Source organism: Nicotiana tabacum, chromosome 13 (assembly GCF_000715075.1).
Source record: "Nicotiana tabacum cultivar K326 chromosome 13, ASM71507v2, whole genome shotgun sequence".
In the NCBI taxonomy this organism is placed as follows: domain Eukaryota; kingdom Viridiplantae; phylum Streptophyta; class Magnoliopsida; order Solanales; family Solanaceae; genus Nicotiana; species Nicotiana tabacum.
In genome coordinates, this window is record NC_134092.1 from 4,436,937 (window position 1) to 4,459,779 (window position 22,843).

Below are 22,843 nucleotides of genomic sequence, written 5' to 3' on the forward strand. Positions count from 1 at the left end.
ATGAATTAAGTAACATTGATCATCGCATCACCATGACCTTTCCTCGTTTTTTTGGTATTTTAGGGCCATAATACTAGAATTCCGCCCAATTCCCAAATTTTTGGGTGCTATAGCCCTCCCCATCTACGCGATTCCAGGTTGCCACACCTGAATAACCTAAAATTTGTCCTGGCCATCAAAAATGACCTAAGCAACATTAGTCATCGCCTCGCCATTACCGCTCCTCGTTCCTCGTTATTAGGGCCATAATACTGAAATTTTGTTATATTCCCAGATTTTTGTGTGATATAGTCCACGCCATTTGCATAGGCCCGGGCGCCCGAACCTGACTCACCTAAAATTGTCCGGTCCATCAAAAATGACCTATGGAACATTAGTCATCGCCTCGTCATGAGCGTTCCTCGTTTGGCATTTTAGGGCCATAAACTGGAATTTCGTCTGATGCTCTGATTTTTGTGTGCTATAAACCACGACATCTGCATGGGTCCGGGCGCTCGGACACGAATCGCTAAAAATTTGTTCGGGCCATCAAAAATGACCTAAGGAACATTAGTCATCGCCTCGCCATGACCATTCCTCGTTTTTGGCGTTTTAGGGCCATAAAAATTAAATTTCGCCTGATTTCCAAATATTTGTGTGCTATAATCCACGCCAAAATTTGTCTAGGCCATCAAAAACAACCTAAGGAACATTATTTATCGCCTCGTCATATTCTTCATTTTTTGGCATTTTAGGGCCATAAAAATATAATTCCGCCCGATTCCCAAATTTTTGTGTGCTATAGCCCACGCTATCTGGATGGGCCTGGGCGCCGGACCCGAATTGCCTAACATATAATCGGGCCATCAAAAATTACTTAAGGAACATTAATCATCGCTTCACCTTGACTGTTCCTCGATTTTTGGCATTTTAGGGCCATAAAACTAGAATTGCGTCCGATTCCAAAATTTTCATGTGCTATACCCACGCCATCTACGTGGGCTCGGGCTCCCGCACCGAAGTCGCCTAAAATTTGTCCGGGTCATCAAAAATGACCTAAGCAACATTAGTCATCGCCTCGCCATTACCTCTACTCGTTCCTCATTTTTAGGGCCATAAAACAAAAAATCTGCCAGATTCCCAGATTTTCATATGCTATAGCCCAAGCTATCTGCATGGGCCCGGGCGCCCGAACCCGAATCATCTAAAACTTGTCCGGTCCATAAAAAATGACCTAAGGAAAATTTTTAATCGCCTCGTCATATGTCCATTCCTCATTTTTTGGCGTTTTAGGGCCATAAAATTAGAATTCTGCCCGATTCCTAGATTTTTGTGTGCCACGCCATCTACATGGGCCAGGGCGCCCGGACCCGACTAACCTAAAATTATCCGAGCCATCAAAAATGACCTATAGAACATTAGTCACTGGCTCGTCTTGATTGTTTCTCATTTTTTGGTGTTTTACGGCCATAAATTGGAATTCCTTCTGATTCTCTGATTTTTGTGTGCTATAAACCATGACGTTTGCATGGGCCCGGACGCTCAGACCCGAATCACTTAAAATTTGTTTGGGCCATCAAAAATGGCCTAAGGAGCATTCGTTATCACCTTACCATGACCCTTCCTCATATTTTGGCGTATTAGAGCCATAAAACTGGAATTCCGTCTGATTCCTAGATTTTCATGTGCTATAGCCCACGTCATCTGCATGGTCCAGGGCGCCCAAACCCGAATCGCCTAAAAATTTTTAGGGCTATCAAATATGACCTACGAAATATTAGTTATTGCCTTTCCATGACCGTTCCATGTTTATTGGCATTTTAGTGCCATAAAAATATAATTCCTCCCGATTTCCAGATTTTCGTGTGCGCCCACGCCATCTGGATGGGCCCGGGCGCCCGGACCCGAATTTCCTAACATATAATCAGGCCATCAAGAATGGCTTATGGAACATTAATCATCGCTTCACCATGAATGTTCCTCATATTTTGGCATTTTAGGGCCATAAAACTAGAATTGCGTCCGATTTTAAAATATTCAGGTGCTATAGCCCACGCCATCTACGTGGGCTCGGGCTCCCGCACCCGAGTCGCCTAAAATTTATTCTAGTCATCAAAAATGACCTAAGAAACATTAGTCATCACCACGCCATTATCGCTCATCGTTCATCGTTTTTAGGGCAATAAAACTAAAAATCTGCTAGATTCCCAGATTTGCGTGTGCTATAGACCATGCCATCTGCATGGACTCGGGCTGGCGCCCGAACCCTAATCATCTAAAGCTTGTCCGGGCCATCATAAATGACGTAAGGAACATTAGTCATTGCCTTTCCATGACCTTTCCTCATTTTTTGGTGTATTAGCGCCATAAAACTGGAATTCTGCCCGATTCCAAGATTATCGTGTGCTAAAGCCCGCGCTATCTGCATGGTCTCGGGCGCCTCGATCTAAATCACCTAAAAATTTTCGGGCCATAAAAAATGACCTAAGGAACATTATTCATCGCCTCGCCATATGACCATCCCTCGTTTTTGGTATTTTAGGGCCATAAAATTAGAATTTAGTCCGATTCCTAGATGTTCGTGTGCTATAGCCCACGCCATCTGCATGGGCCCGGGCCCCCGGACCCGACTCTCCTTAAATTGTCTGGGCCATAAAAAATGACCTATGGAACATTATTCATCGCCTCTTCATAATTGTTCCTCGTTTTTAGCATTTTAGAGCCATAAACTGGAATTCCATCCGATTCTCTGATTGTTGTGTGCTATAAACCACGACGTCTGTATGGGACCAGGTGCTTGGACCTGAATCACTTAAAATTTGATCATGCCATAAAAAATAACCTAAGGAAAATTATTCATTACCTCGCCATGACCGTTCATCGTTATTTGGCGTTTTAGGGCCAAACATTTTGAATTTTGCCTGATTCCCAGATTTTCGTGTGCTATAGCCCACTCAATCTACGTGGTCCCGGGCACCCGGACCCGAATCGTCTAAAATTTTCCGGGGCATAACCTAAGAAAATTAGTTATCACCTCGACATGACCGTTCCTCAATTTTTGGCATTTTAGGGCCATAAAACTTGAATTTCTCCCGATTACCAAATTTTCGTATGCTATAGCCATGCCCATATGCATGCAACTAGGCGACCGAACCCGAATAGCCTAAATTTTTCCGCCTATCAAAAATGCCTTGTGGGAAAATAATCATCATTTCGCCAAGACCGTTCCTCATTTTTGGCGTTTTAGGGCCATAAAACTAGAATTCTACTCGATTCCCTGATTTTTGTATGCTGTAGCACAAGCCATCTGCATGCATCAGGGTGACCGAACACAAATCACCTTAAATTTTGCCGACCAATCAAAAACGACCTAAGGAACAATAGTCATTACTTCGCCATGACTGTTCCACATGTTTTGGCATTTTAGGACCATAAAACTAGAATTCCACCCGATTCCTAGATTTTCGTGTGCTATAGCCACGCCATCTGCATGCATTAGGTCGACTTGACCCGAATCGCCTAAAATCTCCCCCTCCCATAAAAAATGAACTAAGGAACAATACTCATCGCTTTGTCATGACCGTTCCTCATGTTTTGGCATTTTACGGCCATAAAATTAGAATTCCGTCCGATTCCCAGATTTTTGTGTGCTATAGCCCATGCCCATATACATGCAACCGGGCGATCGGACCCGAATAGTCTAAAATGTTGCCAACCCATAAAAGACACCCTAAGGAACAATAGTCATCGCTTCTCCATGACCATTCCTCATGTTTTGGCATTTTATGACCAAATAAGTAGAATTCTGCCCGATTCCTAGATTTTCGTGAGTTATAGCCCATGACATCTGCATGGGCCTGGGCGCCTGGATCCTAATTGCCTGAAATATGTCCGGGCCATCAAAAATGATCTAAGGAGTATTCTCCATCGCCTCGCCACGACCGTTCCTAGTTGTTTTGCGTATTAGGGCCATAAAACTGGAATTTCGCTTGATTCCCAGATTGTCGTGTGCTATAGCCCGCGTCATCTACATGGGCCTGGGTGCCCGAACCCCAATCGCCTAAAATTTGTCCGGGCCATCAAACATGACCTACAAAATATTAGTTATCTCCTCTCCATGAACGTTCCTCTTTTTTGGCATTTTAGGGTCATAAAAATAGAATTCTACCATATTCCTAGATTTTCGTGTGCTATAGCTCACACCATCTACATGGGCCCGGGCACCCAGACTCAAATCACCTAAAATGTAATCTGGCCATCCAAAATGACTTAAATAACATTAGTCATCACCTCACCATGATCGTTCCTCATATTTTGGTATTTTAGGGTCATAAAACTAGAATTGCGCCTGATTCCTGAATTTTCGGGTGTTATAGCCCACGCCATCTGCGTAGTTCCGGGCTCCCGCACCCGAATCACCTAAAATTTATCCTGGCCATCAAAAATGACCTAAGAAACTTTAGTCATCGCTTCACCATTACCGCTCCTCGTTCCTCATTTGTAGGGCCACAATATTGGAATTTTGCCAGATTCCCAGATTTTCGTGTCCACGCCATTTGCATGGACTCGGGCACCCGAACATGAATCGCCTAAAATTTGTCCGGGCCATCATAAATGAACTAAGGATTATTAGTTATTTCCTCTCCATGACTGTTCCTCATTATTTGGTGTAATAGGGCCATAAAACTAGAATTCCTCCCTATTCCTAGATTTGCGTGTGCTAAAGCACGCGCCATCTGCATAGGCCCGGGTGCCCCAACCTGAATCGCCTAAGATTTGCCTAGGAAATAAATAATGACCTAAGGAACATTAATCATCGCCTCGTTATGACCGTTCCTCATTTTTTGGCATTTTAGGGCCTTAAAAATTGAATTCCGCCCGATTCCCAAATATTCGTTTGCTATAATTCACGCCATCTAAATGGGCTCGGGCGCCTGGACCCTAATCGCCTAAAACTTGTCCAGACCATAAAAAACGACCTAAGGAACATTATTCATCACCTTGTCATATGACCATTCCTCATTTTTGGCGTTTTAGGGCTATAAAATTAAAATTCTACCAGATTCCTAGATTTTCATGTGCTATAGCCCATGCCATCTGCATGGGCCCGGACGCCCTGGCCCGACTCACCTAAAATTTTTCGGGCCATCAAAAATGACCTATGGAACATTATTCACCACCTCATTATGACCGTTCCTAGTTGTTTTGGCATTTTAGGGCCATAAACTGAAATTCCGTCCGAATCTCTGATTTTTGTGTGCTACAAACCACGACGTCTGCATGGGCCTGGGCGCTCATACTCGAATCGCTTAAAATTTGTTTGGGCCATAAAAAATGACCTAAGGAACATTAGTCATCCCCTTTCCATGACCGTCCCTCGCTGTTTGGCATTTTAGGGCCATAAAATTAGAATTTTGGTCGATTCCCAAATTTTCGTGTGCTATAGCGCACACAATCTGCGTGGGCCCGGAGGCCTAGACCCGAATTGCCTAAAACTTTTTTGGGCCGTAAATATTAACCTAAGGAACATTAGTCATTGCCTTGTCATGATCTTTTCTTATTTTTTTTTGCGATTTAGGGCCATAAAAATGGAATTCCGCGCGATTCCCAGATTTCGTGTACTATAGCCCACTCCATCTGCATGGACCCTGGCGGCCGGACCCGAATCCCCTAAAATTTGTCCGGCCCATCAAAAACGATCTAAGGAGCATTATTAATCACTTTTCCATGACCGTTCCTCATTAGTTGGCATTATAGGTCCATAAAAATGGAATTACGCGCGATTCCTAGATTTCGTCTGCTATTGCCTACTCCATTTGCATGAACCCTGGCGCCCGGACCCGAGTCGCCTAAAATTTGTTCGGGCCATAAACAAAAACCTAAGGAACACTAGTCATCGCCTCGCCATGACCGTTCCTCATTTTTTGGCATTTTAGGGCCATAAAACTAGAATTCTGTGCGATTCCTAGATTTTCGTGTGCATAGCCCATGCCATCCTGATGGGGCGAGGCGCCCGAACCCGAATCGCCTAAAATTTGTCCGGGGCATCCAAAACGGCCTAAGGAACATTAGTCTTCGCCTTGCCATGACAGTCCCTCATTGTTCAACGTTTTAGGGCCATAAAACTGAAATTCCGCACGATTCCCAGATTTTCGTGTGCTATATCCCACGCCATCCTGATGGGCCGAGGCGCCCCAAACTCAAATCGCCTAAAATTTATCCATGCCATCAAAAATGACCTAAGGAGCATTAGTAGTCGCCTCACTATGAGCGTTCCTCGTTCCTCATTTTTAAAACCATGAAACAAGTATTCCGCACGTTTCTCAAATATTTGTGTGCTATCCCATGCCATATGGATGGGCTGGGGCTCCCAGACCTGAATCGCCTAAAATTAGACCGGGCCTTCAAAAACGACCTAAGGAAAATTAGTCATCACGTCACCATAACAGTTCCTCGTTTTGTGGCATTTTATGGCCATAAAACTGGAATTGCGTCTGATTCCTAGATTTTCATGTGCTATAGCCCACACCATCTGCATGGGCGTGGGCGGCCGGACCCGAATAGTCTAAAAATTAGTCATCGCCTCGTCTTGATCGTTCCTCATTTTTTTGGCATTTTAGGTCCATAAAACTAATTAGAGTTTCGTATGTTATAGCTCACTCCATCTGCATGGGCTTGAGTGCTCGGACCCGAATCGCCTAAAATATGTCCGGGCTATAAAAAATGACCTAAGGAACATTAGTCATCACCTCGCCGTGACTGTTCTTTATTTTTTGGTATTTTAGGACCATAAAACTGGAATTCCGCCTGAATCCCAAATTTTCGTGTGCTATATCCCATGCAATTTGCATGGGGCTCGGGTGACCGGACCCGAATAACCTAAAATTTGTTCGGGTCATCAAAAATGACCTAAGGAATATTAGTTATCGCCTCGCCATGACCATTATTTATTTTTAGCGTTTTAGGGTCATAAAACTAATAAGATTTTTGTGTTCTATAACCCACGCTATCTGCATGGGCCCGGGCATCCGGATCCGAATCGCCTCAAATTTGTTCGAGCCATACAAAACGACCTAAGGAACATTAGTCTTCGCCTCGCCATGACTGTTCATCATTGTTTGGTATTTTAGGGCCATAAAACTGGAACTGCACCCGATTCTCAGATTTTTGTGTGGTATAGCCCACGCCATCTGCATGGGCCTGGGCACCCAGAATCGAATCACTTAAAAATTTTCTAGGCCATGAAAAATGACGTAAGGAACATTAGTCATCGCCTCGCCTTGATCGTTCCTCATATTTTGGCATTTTAGGGCCATTAAACTAATTAGTTTTTCATGTGTTATAGCCCACGCCATCTGCATGGACTTGGGTGCCCAGACCCAAATCGCCTTAAATTTTTTCTGGCCATCAAAAATGACCTAAGGAACATTAATATTTGCCTTGCCATAACCGTTCCTCGTGTAATGGCGTTTTAGGGCAATAAATTAGAATTGCGCCTGATTCCCAGAATTTCGTGCTATCACACCATCTGCATGAGTTCGGGCGCCCGGAATCGAATCGCCTAAAAAATTTATAGGCCATGAATAACGACGTAAGGAACATTAGTCATCACCTCGCCTTGACCCTTCCTCATTTTTTTGCAGTTTTGGGCCATAAAACTAATTAGATTTTCGGGTGTTATATAGCCCACGCCATATGCATGGGCTTGGGTGCCCTGACTCGAATTGCCTAAAATTTGTCCAGGCCATAAAAAATGACCTAAGGAACATTAGTCATCACCTCGCCATGACTATTCCTCGTTTTTGGCGTTTTAGGACCATAAAACTGGAATTCCGCCTGAATACCAGATTTACGTGTGCTATAGCGCACGTTATCTGCATGGACCCGGGCGACCAGACCCCATTCTCCTAAAATTTGTCCGGGTTATCAAAAACAAACTAAGGAATATATGTTATAGACTCGCCATGACCATTTCTCATTTTTTGGCATTTTAGGGTCATAAAACTAATTAGATTTTCATCTGCTATAGCCCACGCTATCCGCATGGGCCCAGGCGCCTAGACCCGAATTGCTTTAAATTTTTCCGGGCCATCAAAAACGACATAAGGAATATTAGTCATCGCCTCGCCATGACTGTTTCTCGTTTGTGGCATTTTAGTGCCATAAAACTGGAATTGCACCTGATTCCAGGATTTTCATGTGCTATAGCCCACGCCATCTGCATGGGCCCGGGCGCCCGGACACGAATCACCTAAAAATATTTTGGGCCATAAAAAATAACCTAAGGAACTTTAGTCATCGCCTCACCATGAACGTTCTTCATATTTTGGCATTCTAGGGACATAAACTGGAATTCCCCATGATTCCCAGATTTTCATGTTCTATAGCCCATACCATCTTGATGGGCCGAGGTGCCCGAACCGAAATCCCCTAAATTTTTTTTGGCAATACAAAACAACCTAAGGAACATTAGTCTTCGCCTCGCCATGACCGTACCTGGATTTTTGGCGTTTTAGGCCATAAAACTGGAATTGCGCTCGATTCCCTAATTTTCGTGAGCCCACGCCATCTGCATGGGTCCTGGCGTCGGACCCGAATCGCCTAAATTTTTGCAATGCCATCAAAAAGGACCTAAGGAACTGAAATTCTGTATGATTCTCAGAGTCAATGCGAATGACCCGAACAAGAATAAAACTGAAATTCTGTACGATTCTCAGATTTTCGTGTGCTATCGCCCACGCCATGTGGAGGGTCCCGGGTGCCCAGACTCAAATTGCCTAAATTTTTCCGGGCCATAAAAAATGACCTAAGGAACATTAGTCATCACCTCGCCATGACCGTTCCTCATTTTGTGTCATTATAGGGCCATAAAATTGGAATTGCACCTGATTCCCAGATTTTCGTATGCTAACGCCATTTGCATGGGTCTAGGAGCCCGGACCCGAATCGCCTAAAATTTGTCTGGGCCATGAAAAATGACGTAAGGAACATTAGTCATTGCCTCGTCTTGACCGTTCCCCATTTTTGGCATTTTAGGGCCATAAAACTAATTAGATTTTAGTGTGTTATACGCCACGCCATCTACATAGGCTTGGGTGCCTGTGCCATAAACAATGACCTAAGGAACATTAGTTATCGCCTCACCATGATTGTTCCTCATTTTTTGGAGTTTTAGGACCATGACCGGACTTGAATCCCCTAAAATTTGTCCGGTCATAAAAAACGACCTAAGTAATATTAGTTATCGCCTCGCCATGACCATTCCTTATTTTTTGGTATTTTAGGGTCATAAAACTAATTATATTTTCGTGTGCTATGCCCACACTATATGCATGGTCCCGGGATCTCGGACCCGAATCGCCTTCAATTTGTCCGGGCTATCAAAAATAACAAAAGGAACATTAGTCATCGCTTCGCCATGGCTGTTCCTCATGCTTTGGCATTTTAGGGCCATAAACTGGAATTTCGTCCAATTCTGAGATTTTTGTGTGCTATAAACCATGCCCCATCTACATGGGCCCGGGCGCTCTGGCCCAAATCGCTTAAAATTTGTTCGAACCTTTAAAAATGACTTAAAGTACATAAGTCATCAACTCGCCATGACAGTTCCTCATATTTGGGCATTTTAGGGCCATAAAACTAGAATTGCGCCTGATTCTAAGATATTTGTGTACTGTGGGCCCAGGCGCCCGGACTCGAATCGCCTAAAATTTGTCCAGGCCATAAAAAATGACATAAGGAACATTACTCATTGTCTTATAAAATTCAGGGTGTTACAACCCTCTCACCCTTAAATAAAACTTCGTCTCGAAATGACCGTTATGCGTTCCTCATTTTTAGGGCCATAAAATTAGAATTCCGACAAATTCCTAGATTTACATATGCTATATCCCACGCCATCTCCATGGGCCCATGCGCCTAGACCTGAATCGCCTAAAATTTGCCCGGACCATCAAATATGACATAAATAACATTATTCATTGCCTCACCATGACCGTTTCTCATTTTTTGGCATATTAGGGTCATGAAATTAGAATTTCGCCTGATTCTTAGATTTTCGTGTGCTATAGCCCGCGCCATCTGCATGGGCTCGGGCACCGGACCCGAATCGCGTAAAATTTGTCCGAATCATAAACAATGACCTAACGAACATTAGTCATCGCCTCGCCATGACAGTTCCTCGTTTGTTGGCGTTTAGGTCCATAAAGCTTGAATTCCACCCGATTCTCAGATTTTCATGCGATATAACCCACGCCATCTACATGGGCCCGGGCGCTCGGACCCGAATCACCTAAAATTTGTTCGAGCCAAATGACATAATTAACATTAGATATCTTCTCGCCATGACCTTTCCTCATTTTTGGCATTTTAGGGCCATAAAACTAGATTTGCGCTCGATTCCCAGATTTTCATGTGCTATAGCCTACGCCATTTGCATGGCCCTGGGCGGCTGGACCCGAATAGCCCAAAATTTATCTGGGCCATCAAAAATGACCTAAGGAACATTATTCATCGCCTCGCCATGACCAATCCTCATATTATGGAATTTTAGGGCCATAAAACGTAGAATTCCGCCCGATTTCTAGGTTTTCGTAGCTTAAATCCCACGCCGTATGCATGGGTCCGGGCGCCCGGACCCGAATTCACTAAAATTTGTTCGGGCCATAAAAAATAACCTATGGATTATTAGTCATCGCCTCGCCATTACCGTTCCTCGTTTCGCCATGATTGTTCCTCGTTTTTTGACATTTTATGGCCATAAAACTGGAATTCTGCCTGATTCCTAGATTTTCGGATGCTATAACCTACGCCATCTGCATGGGCTTGGGCACCATACCTGAATCTCCTAAAATTTATCCGGGCCAATCAGAGTACGTCAACCAAACTCAAGAAAATCATCATGTATATAAACACACGAAAAAATGGACATAATCATTAATTTCTATTTCATGAACCTAAAATACCAAAAGGTGATGTTAGTCATGGTCAGTATTGCTCACAAGACCATATCTGATGGATCCACCATATTTTAGACCAATCGGAGTCCATATATATATATATATATATATATATATATATATATATATATATATATATATATATATATATATATAAACATGAAGCGCTAGTATAAATACATGAAAAGGTGAACATAATCATTAATTCCTATTTTATGACTCCGAACTAGCAAAAAAATAATGATGTTATTCATGGTGAGTATTGCTCACAAGGCCATATCGGGTGGATCTACCAATTTTTAGGTCAATCGAAGTTCGTCAACCAAATTCAGGAAAATTATTATGTATATAAACACACGAAAAAGTGAACATAATCATTAATTCTTGTTTTATGATCCCAAAACGCCAAAAATAATATCAATCATGATGAGTATTGCCAATTTCTGAAAGGTAGGTGATACTAGTTGCATCAGTTTGGAGAAATAATTTTCACATAAACATATTCGATGGACCCACCAAATTTCAGATTAATCGGAGTCCGTTAATTATTTTTAGCACTGCTAGGATTTAAGTGGCCATGCATAACACGAGTAGGTTCCATGTGGCGGAGCATAGTATTCTTATGACATATTGTTAATTATGGTGAATATTGCTCATATAGCCAATATGATGGATCTACCAATTTTTAGGCCAATCAGCATCCATTAACCAAACTCAAGAAAATCATCATGCATATAAACACGTTAAAAATGGACATAATCATTAATTCCAGTTTTATGACCCCAAAATGCCAAAGCATTATGTTAGTCATGGTGAATATTGCTCACAAAAGTATCCGATTGATCCACCAATTTTTAGACCAATCGAAGTCCGTCAATCAAATTTAGAAAAATTATTATATATATAAACACGGGAAAAAATGGACACAATCATTAATTCTTGTTTTATGCGGTCGTGCATAGAATTCTTATGACTTTGAAACCGTAAAAATGATTTTAGTCATGGTAAGTATTATGCACAAGTACATATCCGATGGATCCACTATTTTTAGGTCAATTAGAGTTCGTCAACCAAACTCGAAAAAATCGACATGTATACAAACACACAAAAAAATGGACATAATCATTAATTCATGTTTTACGACCAAGAAATTTCGAAAAACGATGTTAGTCACCGCGAAACAATGAGTATTAGTCACTAGGACATTTTTAATGGACCCACCAAATTTCACGTCAATGAGAGTCTGTCAATTGTTTTAGCACTGGTAGGATCCAAGTGGTCATGCATAGCACAAGAAGGTTCCATGTGGCCGTACATAGTGTATTTATGACCCCGAAACGCTGAAAACGATTTTACTTATTGTGAGTATTGCTCACAAAATCGTATTTAATGGATCCACCAATTTTTAGGCCGACCAGAGTCCGTTAACTTAAATTAGAAAATCATCATATATATAAACACGCGGAAAATGGACATAATAATTAATTCCTGTTGCATGACCTCAAAATACCAAAAAATGATGTTAGTCATGGTGAGTATTGCTCACAAGGCCGTATCCAATGGATTCAATAAATTTTAGGCCAATCGGAGTGTAGTAACCAAATTTAGGGAATTTTTCTTGTATATAAACATACAAAAAAATAGACATAATCATTAATTATTATTTTATGTGGTTGTGAATAGTGTTCTTATGATCCCCAAATGCTTAAAAACGACAGTAGTCATGGTGAATATTACTCACAAGACCATATCTGATGGATCCACCATAGATCTATATTTGTAGGTCAATCGGAATCTGTCAACTAAACTCAGAAAAATCATGTATATAAACACACGAAAAAAGAGATTTAATTATAAATTACTTTTTCATGATCCGAAGAAATGGACATAAAAATCATTCATTCTTGTTTCATGTGGCTGTGCATAGTATTCTTATGACCCCAAAACGCTAATATTTAGCTAAATTATCATGTATATAAACACGCAAAAACTAGACATAATCATTAATTTATGTTCCATGTGGTTGTGCATAGTATTCTTATGACCCCGAAACGCTAAAAACAATGTTAGTCATTGTGAGTATTCCTCACAAGGCCGTATCCCATGGACCCACCAATTTTTAGACCGATCGGAGTTCGTGAACCAAACTCAGAAAAATCATCACATATATAAACACACGAAAAAATGGACATACTCATTAATTCCAGTTTCACGACCCAGAAACGCCAAGAAAGATGTTAGTCATGGAGAAGCAATGAGTATTAGTCACTAGGCCATTTTTTATGGACCTATAAAATTTCAGGTCAATCGGAGTCCGTCAACGTTTTGAGTATCGGTAGGATTCAAGTGGTCGTACGTTGCACGAGTAGATTTCATGTGCCCGTGCATAATATTCTTATGACCCCTAACGCTAAATACTAAAGTACTTCTTCTAAAAGAAAATACTCTGAAAGTAAATAAAGAAATTATTTGTCATTTTTAAATAAAGAAAGTATATAAGACTCGAATATAGCAATAACTATACTTTTACTACATTTTCTCTTTCGGTGTACGATTAGGTGAGCTAACATGCACAGTGGTCGGAGATGCCTAGAGGAAGGTGATGTGCGGCTATAATTCCATATTTTAGTATATTAATTACCTTGCATTTTATGTGCTTTAATGTTAAACTACACTTTATTTGTGCGTAATGGAGTCTATTTTATGTGTAGGTGAATTGGAGATGAAATTATAGCAAAAGGAAGATTTAAAAAATAAAGTATGCTCGAAAACTGTGGAAAGAAGAAAGAATGCATTAAGCAGTGAAAAGATGAAGAAGCTCGCGAGGCGACCCTTTGATATCGCGTGGAAGCTGGCGACGCGAGTCTCTGAGCTCACATAGGAGCAGGCATCACAAAGGGTGAGGCGAGCTCGAGTTCTCTTGGAGCCTCGCGAGGCATGGTCTGAGGCACGCTTACTCCGAATTTTGAAGGCTTATTTCATCTCCTAGTTTGACTAGGACTTGACCTATGTTGTTTAGGTCTTTTCCTACACATATAAATAGACAAAAATACCACTTTTGGAGGTGTTTTACAATCGGAGGCAAGAATAGCTCGTGGAATACCAGTTGGGAGATAGAATCATCGATTTCTATATTCCTTCATCTTTACTTTGTAATTTATTTATGAAAAATACGTGGGATATTGTTACTATGAGTATGAGTAGAGAAACTCCTAATCTAGGGGTTTTATGGAACATATAAGAGGATGATTTTCATGTAGCGTTAATATAGATTTGCTGTAGTATTTTCTCTATTTGTTCAACTATGTTATTATTGTGGTTGGTTGAAGAGCTCTCAATCGACTATGCCTAATTAGTGTGTATTACTCAGAAGAGAGTGCATATTTAGGTAGTTGTTGAACAACATCACTCCTAAAGTATATGAGGGATCAATACGGAGGGTTTAAAGGTGAGATTAGGAATAACGAAACCTTGGTGCAATCTGAGTGAGCCGTACTTCGTGCCAGCTAGCGTAATTCGAAAGAATATATTTAGTAAATTGTAGTAGTTACTCGGGAGAGAATTACGACACTCAGAATGCTCATGATCCGTAGGAAAAACTTAGGTAAATTTATAGGAAACGTAGAGGAAACGATTCTGACAATAGGGGAAATCATAACCTTAGATCATTCCAATTCTTGTCTACAACCTGTTCGTAGTTAGTTATTAATTACTGCATTTTTATTACGTGATATTTAGTTAGTAAACATCCAATTTTTTATTTAAATATTCCTGAATATTATTTGCATGAATTTGTGCGAGTCTAGTAGTTGTGCTTAATAGGTTATTTCCCTGTAAGATTCGACTCCGGACTTGTTAACCGGAATATATTTGCAACGACCGCTTAGTCCTTTTTATAAGGCATAGTTGGGCGTGATTAAATATTGGCGCCGTTGCCAGGGAATTAACGGTGTTGTTAATTGCAGCCAAAAGAAGTTCTAGAATTCTTAGTGTAGTCAATTTTCTTCATTTTAAACTAAATACATTACAATTCTAATGTTTGTAGTCTTGGGTGTTACAAGTGCATGCCTAGAAACTCCTCAAGAACTGGTGAATTGTTCGAAGCATTATCAGATCCTGAGATAGTTTTCAAGGCACTGAATCATGCAAACAAGAAGGGCAAACATCAACGGAACTCAATAGAACAAATCGAACCAGACATGGATGACGGAATAGAAAATCCAATCAACAGAGTCAATGCGAATGACCCGAACAATTAGGCTGTGGTGCCTCTTGTGCCTGAAGCAGCATTGTATGGCACAACCCACTGCCAAAAATCTGGCAACCGCAATTGCAGTCCCTTAGATACAAGCGGAGTCTTTTCAAATCACAAAAACATGCTAAATTTGTTGCAGAACAAGGGACTGTTCTAAGGGTCTTACATTGAAGATCCTCAGCAATATCTGAAAAATTTCCTGTCGATATGTGTCACGCAAAGGCAACCTAATGTGACACCGAAAGCAATAAAGTTGTTACTGTTCCCATTATCGGTGACGGGAGAGGCTCATACTTGGCTTAATTCACTCCCCATAAACCCCATCAATACTTGGGAGGAATTAGTTAAGCAATTTGTGAACAAGTTATACCCACCCATTAAGACTTCCAAACAAACTGATGAGATATTGAGCTACATATAGAGACCAACAGAAATATTACAAGAAACGTGGGAAAGGTTCAAGGGTATGCTGGTTAAGTGTCCACATCATGGCATTCCAGATCAGATCTTGGGACAGAGGTTCTACATGGGATTGGCAGACAACTTAAAGGCCAATGTTGATGCTTCAACGGGTGGAGCATTTTTGAGCAAATTATTCAGAGAATGCAAAATTCTACTTGATAAAATGGCTCAAAACTCAGGATGGATGACAACAGACTCTATAATCATTCCTGTAGTACACTCTGTGGCTTTGGACCCAAACAACTCCATAGCCGAAAATATGGCCACTCTGATGACACAAATGAGTATCCTCACCAAAACAATCGATGAATCAGGCCAGAAGCAGCAGGTACACATAGTTGACGTGACTAATTGGGGCTTATGTACATCATGCATTAACCAACCATATGCATGCTCCTGGAGTGCGGAAAGTGACAACCGGCACTATCAGGAAGATATGAACTATGCGGCCAACTATGGAGGACAGAGGCAAGGTGATCAGAATTGGGGGAAATAGAATCAGCAATACAATAATAGCAGCAATCCTAGAACTATTCGACCACAGGGTCAAGTTGTGCCTTACCAGAGGCAACGGGGATACAACCAGCAAAATCAGCAGCTAGCTTATCAACAACCTCAACAACAGCAAATAGTGAGACAAGAAGATGGGTTGTCTGAAATTAAAGGAATGTTGTAACAACTGATTGGGGCCAATGGAAAAAGGAAAAAGAGAGTGGACTCACATGAATCAGCGATAAAAGTCATTGAGATTCAATTAGGACAGATTTTGATGGCTCTAAATAATCGTCCCCAAGGGACGTTACCGACCGACACACAAGTTAATCCAAAAGAGTAGGGCCCGAAACATCTTATGGCAGTGAGTCTAAGAAATGGTAGAGACCTAGATCTTGAGCAAGATATTAGTCGCGAAAGCCTACCAACTAAAACACTTGTGACAGTACCCATTGAGGTAGAAGATTCAACAAGGTTAACTGAGGTAACGGTACAACATGCACAAGAGGGCACACACAAAGAAAAAGAGGTTGCAAAGGGGACTGAGGTAGCACAAGAAATGATAGTAGCAGCAGTGCCTGAGCAAGATAAAATTCAAATCACAGGAAGGAAGCGACCTACAGCACCATTCCCACAGAGATTGGCCAAATATTAGAAGGATGAGTAATATAAGAAATTTATGGAGATGCAAAGCAAATCCAGGTGAAAATTCCACTAATTGATGCTTTGAGGGATATGCCTGGGTATGCCAAAATAATGAAGGATTTAATGTCTCACAAATTCGACTTCCAAGACTTGGCCACTGTTACACTAACCCATACCTGTAGTGCAGTAGTGACGAGACCCGTAGCTGAGAAGTTGTCAGACCCAGGGAGTTTCACAATCCCATGCACAATAGGCAGCTATGCTTTTGCTAAAGCATTGTGTGATTTGGGGGCAAGCATAAACTTGATGCCCTTGGCTATCCATAAAAGGTTAGGCATTGGAAGAGCCAGACCCACATCCATGTTACTACAGTTAGCCAAACGGACAGTGAAGAGGCCATCAGGTATCCTTGATGATGTACTAGTGCAGGTTGGAAAGTTTGTATTTCCAGCAGATTTTGTCATTCTAGACTACCGGGTTGACGAGGAGATTCCCATAATTTTGGGAAGACCATTCTTGGCCACTGGGAGAGCACTGATTGATTGTGAAACCAGAGAGCTAAAAATGAGACTGAATGATGAAGAGATAATATTCAATGTGCAGAAGTCTATGCGGGGACCAAGTGAATTTGCTAACTGCTCTCTCATAGAAACTGTAGATGTAATTTTGGAGGAGGAAGATGAAACTCTGAACGCTAAAGACCCTCTAGCAGCCTGTCTCACAAACTTAGAAGAAGTAAATGGAGAGGACTTGGCGGAGTGGGTGCTGGCTCCTGAAGGCCAAGGGTTCTAGAAAAGAGAGCTCGAAATTGAGTCTTTTCACTTAGAAGAAAGAAAGACTCCTCCAGCTAAGCCATCGATCGAAGAGCCACCACAGTTGGAACTAAAGTCGCTACCACCTCATCTCAGGTATGCTTTCTTGGGACCTAACTCAACTTTACCTGTTATTATCTCATCTGATTTGTTAGATGTGCTGGAAAAAAAACTTTTGCAGGTATTGATAGAGTGCAAAACTGCAATTGGTTGGACCATTGCAGACATTAAGGGTATCAGCCCAGCCTTCTATATGCATAACATTTTACGTGAAGATGGTCGCAAATCTTCCAGAGAACATCAAAGAAGGCTGAACTCCAACATGAAAGAAGTTGTGAAAAAGAAGGTGATAAAGTGGTTAGATACAGGGATAATTTTCCCCATCTCTGATAGCAACTAGATCAGCCCAGTCCAATGTGTGCCAAATAAAGGTGGAATGAATGCAGTGCAAAATGAGAACAACGAGTTGATATCAACAAGAACAGTTATGGGATGGCGAATTTGTATGGACTACAGAAGATTGAACAAGGCCACCTGAAAAGACCATTTTTCCTTGCCGTTCATTGATCAAATGCTAGATAGATTGGTTGGGAGGTCCTACTTCTGCTTTCTAGATGGATACTCGGGGTATAATCAGATCTCTATTGCCCTGGAAGATAGAGAGAAAACATCATTCACCTGTCCATATGGCATCTACGCTTTCTGGAGAATGTCGTTTAGCCTATTCAATGCACCCGCCATATTTCAAAGGTGCATGATGGCCATCTTCACAAATTTGGTAGAAGACATAATGGAGGTCGTCATGGATGATTTCTCAGTGATGGGAGACTCATTCGATGATTTCCTAAAGAAACTGAAAAAAGTGCTGAAAAGATGTGTGGAGACTAATATGGTGCTCAATTGGGAAAAATGCCACTTCATGGTATAGTAAGGTATAGTCTTGGGGCACATAGTGTCAAGTAAGGGAATGGAGGTGGATCGTGCAAAGGTTGATGTGATAGAAAAGCTACCACCACCCACTTCCGTCAAAGCAATAAGAAGTTTCCTTGGCCACGCCGGTTTCTACAGACGGTTTATAAAAGATTTATCCAAAATTGCTAACCCTTTGTGTAAACTGCTTGAAAACGATCACCCTTTTGTGTTTTCTGATGACTGCAGGGTAGCATTTGAGGAGTTGAAGAAGAAACTGGTGACTATACCAATCATAGTGGCCCCCGACTGGGGGAAACCTTTCGAGCTGATGTGCGATGAAAGCGACCATGCTGTGGGAGCAATTCTTGAGCAGCGAAAAGATAAAGTCATGCATCCGATCTACTATGCAAGTGGAACCTTGAGCGGCGCCCAACTGAACTACACAGTGACAGAGAAAGAGATGCTAGCTGTGGTGTTCGCATTTGATAAATTCAGGTCATACCTGATAGACTCAAAGGTAATTGTTTACACTGATCATGCTGCCCTCGGGTACCTAATTGAGAAAAAGGACTCAAAGTCGCGCCTAATTCGATGGGTGCTACTGCTACAAGAGTTCGACTTGGAAATCCGGGACCGAAAGGGAACAGAATACCAAGTTGCTGATCATTTGTTTAGGATTGAAGGAGCGGAGAAGAAGGTTGAGGTGGAGGAGATCATGGAGACTTTCCCGAAGGAACAACTCTTAGCAATGAGCCTCGAGGATACACCATGGTATGTAGATATTGCAAATTACCTGGCAAGCGGTATTGTTCCCTATGACTTGTCTTCTGTGCAAAAGAAAAAGTTTTTTCGTGATTGTCGCATGTATTTCTGGGATGAACCATATTTGTTTAGGATTTGTCTTGATAACATGATCCGGAGATGCATTCCCGAGATAGATCAATCTTCTGTTTTGCAGGCATGTCATGCTTCACTGTATGGAGGGCATTTTGGAGGTGTAAGGACAACGGCTAAGGTGTTGGAGTCAGGTTTTTATTAGCCGGCGTTGTTTAAAGATGCACACTTCTGGGTGAAAAGTTGTGATGAGTGCCAACAGACGGGGAATATTTCCCGTCGACATAAAATGCCCATGAACCCAATTCAAGAGGTAAACGTATTTGATATATGGGGAATTGACTTTATGGGACCATTTGTCAGCTCATATAATAACAAGTACATACTTGTAGTGGTGGACTTTGTCTCGAAATGGGTAGAAGCCGTGGCACTTCCAACAAATGACGCGAAGGCAGTTATTGGTTTTCTGAGAAAGAACATCTTCACCCGATTTGGCTCTCCAAGAGCTATCATCAATGATAGGGGCACCCATTTCTGCAATCGAGCCTTTGCAAAGTTGTTGGAGAAATATAGTGTTCACCATAAAGTTGTTATTCTGTATCACCCACAAACAAGTGCGCAAGTCAAGGTGTCAAACAGAGAAATCAAGAGTGTTTTGACCAAAACTGTAAATGCTACTCGGACTGATTGGGCAAGAAAATTGGATGATGCGCTATGGGCTTACCGCACTGCATTCAAAACTCTGATTGGTATGTCGCCATATAAATTGGTGTTTGGAAAGGCATGTCACTTGCCAGTGGAGTTAGAGCATAAAGCCTTCTGGGCGTTGCGACAATTAAATCTGGACGTGGTGGCTGCTGGAATTAGTAGAGTCACGGCGCCACATGAACTTGACGAGTAACGATACCATGCTTTTGAGAGTATGAGGTTATACAAGGAAAGAATGAAAAAAGGGTGCACGACAAAAACATTCGTGAGCGAAATTTTAAGCCGGGAGACAGGGTATTATTATTCAATTCGAGATTGAGGTTGTTTCGGGGAAAATTTAAGTCAAGATGGTCAGGAACATTTCGTGTGCTAGAGATTCATCCCACCGGAGCCGTAGAGATTGCTTCAGAAGATGGTTCTCGCAAGTTCAGAGTCAATGGGCACATGTTAAAACATTATTTGGGCATTGATGATATGAAAGTAGTGCCGGTGAATCATTTTCTAGAGCCACCAATGTTGAGCGAGCCTTAAGTCAATTTCATGCGTCGTGCCGCGACGTTAAATCAGTTGCTTCATGGGAGGCAACCCATTGTAATGTTGTATTCGTCACGCCGTGACATTAACTAAGGCGCTCGTTGGGAGGCAACCTAATTCGTAGTTAATCTTTAGTGTTGTTAGAATTTTTCTTTTCGTTTTTAGGTACTAACATGTTTGCAGGTAATTTCAGCAAGTCGTACAGTGCACTGTGCATCGCCTGGTCCCCAGCGAGTTGGGCCAGGCATTAGGTCTCGCGTCGCCTGATGGAAAGCTCGCGTGGGAGCTCGCCTCGCGAGAGAAAAAGCGAGGTGCATCTGGCGTGGGAGCTCGCCTCGTGAGGGGTGAGGCAAGGTGCATCTGGCATTAGGCCTCACGCCGCAATCCCAAAAGCTCGCATTGGAGCTCGAATCACGAGGGGTTAAGGCGAGAAGCAACCTCTCGTCGCCAGGTAAGTGCATTTTTTGGTTATTTTAATTATTCTTTCCTTATTTCTTTTAACCCCCTCCCTTAAAAATCTAACCTAAATGCCCAAACCTCATTGATCACAAAATACACTCAAGAACTCTGCAAAACCCCTTCCCTCACAACCCCATTGAAGACAAGCAATCTTCTGCTATTTCCTTCACTTGCAACAGCAATTCAAAGGCAAATCCCTCCTCTTAAACATCTAAGGTATGATTTCTATCTCCATTCTTTGGGCAATTTCGAGTTGGGTGAATGCATGACATTAGACACAAAATTTGGGGTTGTTCTTCATTGTAACAATGTATTTGTATGTCCCAACCCCATAAACCCCATAGGAATGGTGTTGATATTGTGAAAACAAGTGGTAGTATGGAAATCCCAAGCCGATTTGGGAGGGTGAGGCAATCCATCACCCCTACAAGCACTCACATGGCATTAGTGCATGCTAAGTGTTTGTTATAATGCCTCAAAGGCATTCTTTGTCCCCATTGGAGCCCGAGTCTCCGAGATTATCAGACTAGTGCTATGTAGTCGTGCACCACTTTAAAATCTTAAGTGTGTGGTGGCTCACCGGTAGCCCGATGCTTTGAAATTATAGGAAGAACCCATGTGTCATTGCTTTATTCTCATGCTAAGAAAATATGAGGTGAAGTCTGAGTAACCTCGAAAATTATGAAAAATCACGTGTTTAACTCTTAAGTGTGGGGTCGCAAGACCATGTTTTGAATGTTGTAATGCATCCTAAACTGATTAATGCTCACTTGTGTAGATAGAAACATGCCTCCAAGGAAGGACACCAGTAAAGGCAAAGCCACATCCACTGCTCTGTCTAAGGCTAAGGCTTCCTCCGCACCTCTACCAATGAAGAGAAAAGGGGGTGAAGCCACTTCAAGTCAAGTTGAAGGACTGCAACCCATGGCAGCTATAGCATTCACTTGTCCACAACCTCAAGGGCAGCGGGAGTTTTGACTCAAAATCATACCCCTCACATACTAAAGATTGGTACAGGCATTATAGGCCAAAACATGTACATCCAGAAGCTGCTATTCATGAGCGTCGCCTGCAAGCCAAGTACCAGGCGATTTGGAGAGGCATCTATGAGTTGGGGTTGAGTTATGTGTTCAAAAATATAGGAGAAATAAATCTTAATCTGGTTCGTGAATTCTATGTCGGGTTTGATCCAAAGGATCCTGAACAATTGGTGCCGATTCGTGGACGGTTGATAGATTTTTTAGCCACGGCAATATGTAATTTCTTAGGTGCTCCGGATGTTCCTCAGGAGCCATTTGACTACTTCATCGCCCATCCTACATATCGAGAGCTGAGACACACTCTTTGTGGTGTCAATTCTATGACAGCTTGGGTTCGGGATAAGAAAACAAATCGGCACAGGAAATTCCCCAAGAAGAAGATCAGGGAAAAGGCTCAAGTATGGCTGAAACTGATTAATACACGGCTCCTACCTTGCAATCATGACACGTTTATTAGCCGTGAGAGGACGTGTGTGCTATATTTCCTCATGACGGGTCAGAAGGTGAATGTGGGTAATTTGATCCGCTACCAGATGTCTCTAGTAAGAACTAGTAAGAGGATCGATCGAATGCCATTTGCAAATATGTTACTCAGTTCTTGAGGCACGAAGAGGTTGAGGAGGAAAAACGTTTTCGATCACATCATTGATCAGCCCCTACGACTAATGGACATTACAAGTATCCGGGTTAAGGAGGAGACTGCGATGCCATCACTGACAGGTACCGAGCGCAATGCTCGCGTTGTCTGCTTTA

The 22,843-nt window shown here is 42.0% G+C and overlaps 1 non-coding gene across 1 annotated transcript; it reads right to left on the minus strand.

Annotated features, from left to right (window-relative positions):
- Positions 1-15,580: 15,580 nt before the first annotated feature.
- Positions 15,581-15,687, minus strand: LOC142168519 (small nucleolar RNA R71). Its single transcript, XR_012698374.1, has one exon. It is a non-coding gene; the product is annotated as a small nucleolar RNA R71 (small nucleolar RNA).
- Between the last annotated feature and the right edge of the window lie 7,156 nt (positions 15,688-22,843).